The sequence below is a fragment of the Crocuta crocuta genome, unplaced genomic scaffold (assembly GCF_008692635.1).
Source record: "Crocuta crocuta isolate KB4526 unplaced genomic scaffold, BGI_CrCroc_1.0 scaffold288, whole genome shotgun sequence".
Taxonomy (NCBI): domain Eukaryota; kingdom Metazoa; phylum Chordata; class Mammalia; order Carnivora; family Hyaenidae; genus Crocuta; species Crocuta crocuta.
Genome location: NW_027532607.1, coordinates 4,915,884 through 4,922,058, shown reverse-complemented (window position 1 = coordinate 4,922,058; position 6,175 = coordinate 4,915,884).

Sequence of the window (6,175 nt, the reverse complement as noted above, 5' to 3'; positions counted from 1 at the left end):
CCACACGACGAAGGAGTACTCAGCAACAGAAAGCATGTCCCCACACGACGGAGGAGTACTCAGCAACAGAAAGCATGTCCCCACACGACGGAGGAGTACTCAGCAACAGAAAGCATGTCCCCACACGACGGAGGAGTACTCAGCAACAGAAAGCATGTCCCCACACGACGGAGGAGTACTCAGCAACAGAAAGCATGTCCCCACACGACGGAGGAGTACTCAGCAACAGAAAGCAAGTCCCCACACGACGGAGGAGTACTCAGCAACAGAAAGCATGTCCCCACATGACGGAAGAATACTCGGCTACAGAAAGCAAGGAACTACGGGCACCAATACAGAGCACGGATAAACTTCAAATGTGTCATGCTAAGTGAAGGAAGCCATTGTCGAAGGGCTACACACTGTGCGGGTACATCTGTATGACGTTCTAGAAGAGGCAAACGCTATGGGCACGGAGAACAGTGGTTCGCGGGGCTTAGCAGGTTGGGGAGGAGGCACTGAACACAAGGCGGTGGCGCAAGGAACGGAGCTGCGGTGTGGGAACCGTTCCGCGTGCTGCCTGCACAGGAGCCTGGAAGACGCTGTCCCACGCATGTGTGAAAGTCCATGAAGCTGTGTGTCAAAAAAGTGATTTTTTTTTTACTGTAAATAAATTCAAAAATTATAATTCCCCTCAAAAGAACTTAAAATATTAGTTCTCACATTTCTTCGGAATTAGCAAGAAGAGTACTATATGTAAGAAGGTGAATTCTAAAACTCAGTAGGTTTTGACAGAATTCCTTACGTTAAAACTATCTAGGCCACCATGTTCCTCTCAATTAAGAAATGTCTCGCAAGGGACATGGACCGCCGCCACGTCACACAAAGTCCCCGGCTTGTCGTTTACCAATTCTATGCTGGACAAAAGCTCTGCTCTGCCTCCTTAGCTGTCTTGCTCCACCGACCGCCTTGTCTCTGCCAAACCAGCTTCTGATACTTAACCGCGGTGTCCTCCGTCTTCCTACCTACCAACCATCTCTTCTAGAAACTTCTCTCTGCCTCTCTCTGTGAGTAAACCACAGCTTTTGCCGGCCGCCATGACTTCCCTCACAGATGTCAGCGGTGAACCCCTTCTCTCCCGGGGCCGCGGCACCCCCTCTGGGGTCTTGCGCTCTCCCCGCAGCCTCCACCCTGGAAGGAAAACAGTCGCTGGGCCCCACACTGCCACTTCCCAACCACTGCTCCTCTGGCCTCAACCCAGCAACTCTCCTCCCAGGAGGCCCTGGGCATCTGACTGGACCTCGTCCTCCTCATTCCCGCCACTGCTACCTTCCCAGGGCCCTTCTACGGGACCACGGCTTCTACCCTCAGAGTCTCCCTCTCCGTCTTCTGCTCCCTCAGCAAGGCTGCGCTCCCTGACCACCTGCCTCATTCCCCAGCTGAGGGCCGGGCCTGCTGGAGAAAACCAGCCCGTAGGCACACAGCTCCCCCGCCTTCCCACTTCCTGCGCCACAAAGCAGCTTTGAGGCCTTCAGCAGACATCTTAAAGCCCCTCAAGCTGCTCTTGCCTCCCCTCACTCTCAATTAAAAAAAAATCTTACCTCCTATTTCATGGAAAAAATAAGTCAGGTGGTGACACCCCAAAAGGCTCTTCGTTCCGCCTCTCAGCACCCCTCTAAGAGAACGCAGTCCCTCCTCACCTCCTCTGCTTCTACATCCAAAGCGTCTTCTCTCCTCGCTACTGCCAAAAGCTGCCACCACCTGCAGTTACCTCTTCACCGGTTCAAACTCTCCATCTTTGGGGCCTCCTTCCCCTCCCCTGGTCCCATTCTCTAACCCCCCTTAAGCCACCATATCAACAAATAGTCAGAAATGCCTTAAAACCGGCCTGTATCTCTTTGTTGCTGCTACAACTCAGAGAAGGCCCTCCCCCAAGGCCCTCTGCCCTATTGCGACAGGCGGCCTCCCCACTGTCCGGTTTCCCTGCTTCAGTCACTGGTACCAGAGGAAGCTCCCCGAGTGCAAAGCTAGGCAGATCACTCTATTTTCAAGTCTCTCCCGGGGCGCCTGCGTGGCTCAGTCAGTTAAGTGGCCGACTTCAGCTCGGGTCATGCTCTCGCGGTTGGGGAGTTCTAGCCTGGCATCAGGCTCCGCACCACCAGCCCATCTCTCGCCTCTCCCTGCAGGCACACTGCCTAATACACCCAGCCACCAAGGGCCACCTCCCCACCGATGACCTCCATGTCATTCCGCCAGCACCGCAAGCCCTTACATGATTCCACGTCTTCCCCACAGGCTGTCCCCTCGGCCTGCAGCTCAAATGGCACTTCTGAAAAGAGCCTGCCCCGCCTGGCCTACACTCAGCATGCACGGCTCCCATCTGGGGAGCAGCGTTCATCATGCTATCATTTTTTGTACATATCTACGTATTATGTACATGTCTCCCACTGTCTACAACATGTTCCTGGAAGGCAGGGCCCTTGACTTACAAATCTTAGCAGGCACCTAGCACGTTACGTGGGATGTATTAGGAGCTAAAGAACTGACTGGTACATAAATGCTAATAAAAGGGAATAATGTCCCACTTTAACATGACTAGTAATTTTTTTAAACATTTATTTTTGAGAGACAGAGAAAGACAGAGCACGAGCCGGAAAGGGGCAGAGAGAGAAGACACAGAATCCAAAGGAGGCTCCCAGCCCTGAGCAAGCTGTCAGCACAGAGCCTGATGCGGGGCTTGAACCCACGAACCGTGAGATCATGACCTGAGCTGAAGTCAGATGCTCAATCGACTGAGCCATCCAGGTGCCCTGACTAATAATTTTTTAAAAGACTGTTCTGAGTACGAAATAGACCTTCTAGAATAGAAATATGATACAGCCCGGGGGTGCCTAGGTGGCTCAGTCAGTTAAGCATCTGAAGGCTCAGGTCATGATCTAGCGGTGAGTTTGAGTCCCACATTAGACTCTGTGCTAACAACTTGGAGCCTGGAGCCTGCTTCAGGTCTGTGTCTCCAAAATAAACATTCAAAATATATATATATCATATGGCCTTAATTCTGTTTACCAAAACTGGTCATCCTACCTTCTGCATCACAGGAGAAGAAACATATTTTCAAATTTAAGACTTGGTTAAGAGAAGTTGGATTTAAATGCATTTTCTGATTGGTTAGTTGGCTCGGGGGTGTTTGGATGGTTGTTTTGCACTCCTACAATAATTAACTGCATTCTAATATAATTACACCTGTTATGTACTTGGCAACAAAAAGCTAGATACCACTGCAGGGTATTAGATCATAAAGCCGAAAAGCAACTATTCCAATGGATGAACAGACAACGGAAACTCACAAACCCAGAATTTTAAACACAGCTCCAGCCCAGAAGTATATTTCCAGGCTTAAACAATGCATTCTGCCCACATACTCCAACATTTGCCTGAGAACACCCACCGATAAAGTTAAAGCAGAAAGAATTTTAAGAATCACTAACTGGCAATAAATCCTTTGACACACGCAGTAGATGTTAATGTTTAAGGTCAGAGAAAACTAAAACTCAACAGTTAAAAGACTCACCCAAAGTCATGAAATGAAGCACAAAGCTCAGATTAAAATTCTGAAGTCCCTAGCTCTCAGGTCCATTATAACTAACCTGTGGGCCATTTACACATATGTCAGCAATATCTCCAACTAATAAAGACATATTTTGAAAAGTAGAAAAGCAATTGGAATTGCTATAAGGACACACAATACTGGAGTACACATTTTTTAGCACAATGAAAGGTCAACATGATATTTACAAAAAGCTAAAAATCTGCATCTCCTTATCCCTTATTTATTCTCCAACAAAATTAAGAAATGCAAAAAGGAAAAACTGTTATCATTTCAAACCTTCAAGGAATTCTTGCTACACAAATGACATCTTTTTTTCCAAGTTCATTTATTTAGTTTGATTGAGAGAGAGAGCGCATGTGTGAAAGTGCAGAGGGGAGGAGCAGAAAGAGGGGTACAGAGAGAATCTCACACAGGCTCTGCTCTGTCACTGCAGAGCCTGATGCAAGGCTCCATCTCAAAAACCCTGAGATCATGACCTGAGCCGAAACTCAGAGTCAGATGTTTAACCAACTGAGCCACCCAGGCGCCCCACAAATTACATCTTATAAACAAGCTATACCTACTTAGTTCCAGCTAATCAAAAAGTTTTATCTCTATCTTAAAGTCTCTCTTGGGGCGCCTGGGTGGCTCAGTCGGTTAAGCAGGAGACTTCCGCAAAGGTCATGATCTAGCAGTTGGTGAGTTTTTGACTCAGGCTCTAAGTACTTTTCATGTGCTTACTAGTCCCATAAATTACTTCAAAACCAAAAAAGAAGTCAATTGGGTGACTCTTATTTATAGTTATCTATATTTGACCATGTATTTTATTTAACCTTGGCACTGTCTTTTTTTAAACCTTTTCATATGTGGATGCCTATCAAATAAGCTAAAACCTTCTCAAGGTGCTTAGCTGTCACAGGAGTCAGCACAGCAGAAGCAGGCCACAAATATTAAAAGGCCTTGGGAGAAAAGCAGCTCCACTGCGGAACAAAAATACACCTCACATATGCATGCCCTTTGCCAAACACAATAAACATATTCCTAAAAGTTGGGGGGGGGGGAGTCCATTTTGTTCAAACCATATTTTAAATGCACGGCGAGTCATTAAATCAGAGAGTTTTACAGGTGCATGGGATGTTTGGACAGTTACCCGAGCACCGACTGCACCTTCCCTGGTGGTGCCAAGAGCATGCCGTGTGTTTTACAAACGTTTCCCAGTCATCACCCTAGGAGACCGGCACTATTTCAGAGCCACTGCCCCGAGCAGGAAGCTGAGGCTCAGCGGGGTTAAGTAACTGACCGAGAGTCAGTCCCACAGGAAGCGGCCGCTGGGCCTGAACACCGGGCGCCCGTCATCGTGCGCTCCGCCTGACTGCACCTGACCACGACGCGGAGGCTCCTGTCATTTCATTCACCTCTTATTTTCACTCCTCTTTAAACAAAAAGGACAACTAATAAAACAGCCGCACGGTGACCAGAATAAAAGCTGTTCGTCAGTACTGACGTTCTCTTGCACACTGGATCTCAGAAACCCTCGGCCCCAGCACGCCGCGACGCTGGGCCGGGCCTTCCCGAGCGCACGGCTGTGGGGACTTGTCCCCACCGGGGAGCCAGCACACGGGTTCTGCCCTCACTCCGGGGTCGCCCAGCCCGGCCCGGGAGGAACCTCCCCTGCAAGGGTGGACAGCGGGCGCGGGCCGGGCGGCCTGCGAGGCCGCGAGGCCGCGGCCGCTCCCCTACCTTGTCCCGGACACAGATTTCTCCTCCCCAGCGGAGTGGTCCGATCTCTGGACCCCGGCTCGCCCACCGGCTCCATCCGCCTAGCAAACTTTACCCAGAACTTTCCCCGTCCGCGCCCGGGCAGGATTTCACTCCACAAGCGGAACCGCAGCCGTCTGCACCCAGAGCCCCCCAACCGGGCGCGCGCCCCACAGGCCTCGCGAACGGGCCTGGGGCCTGCGGGGCGACGCCCCTCCCAGGACCGGCCGGCACGGGCGGGGCGACCGCCACCCCACGCAAAATTCCACTCGAGAACCCGGGTGTAGGGGCGGGGAAACTCGGGAAATCAAGAACCTGGCGCCAGTACATGCAAGCTTTCCGGTCGGCCGCCGCCGCCACCGCCGCCGCCGCCGCCGCCACAGGGAAACGGTTTCAAATCCTTGCGGGCCGCCGCGGACGCCACAGCCCAGCAGCTCGGGGGCGGGGACTTCCGCGCTCACATTCCCCGCCCCCTTCCCCACCCCTCCGGTCGTGGCCAGCTGCGCGGCGTCGTTGCCATGGCGACGCTACGGCGAGCGCAGCCTCCGGCCGGCAACTCGGGGGCGGGACTTCCGCGCCTGTTTCCCCGCCCTCCCTGTCGCGAGGCGGGACCCGCGCCGTTGCCATGGCGACGCTCCGAGAGGTCGCGCAGCCTCCACAGCTGCAAGGCAGCCGGAAGGCATGTAGGCGGGTCCCAGGCGTAGGTTCCCAGAGTAAGCCGACCGCTGTCTGCACCAAGCTGCCCTCGAGCATCCCGCGCGGAGAGTAGCTGTGACCACTTTAGGGATTGTGGAGAAGAAACCAGTAAAGGGGAAAGAAAATGGAATTGCTGGAGGGTGTTCACAAAAG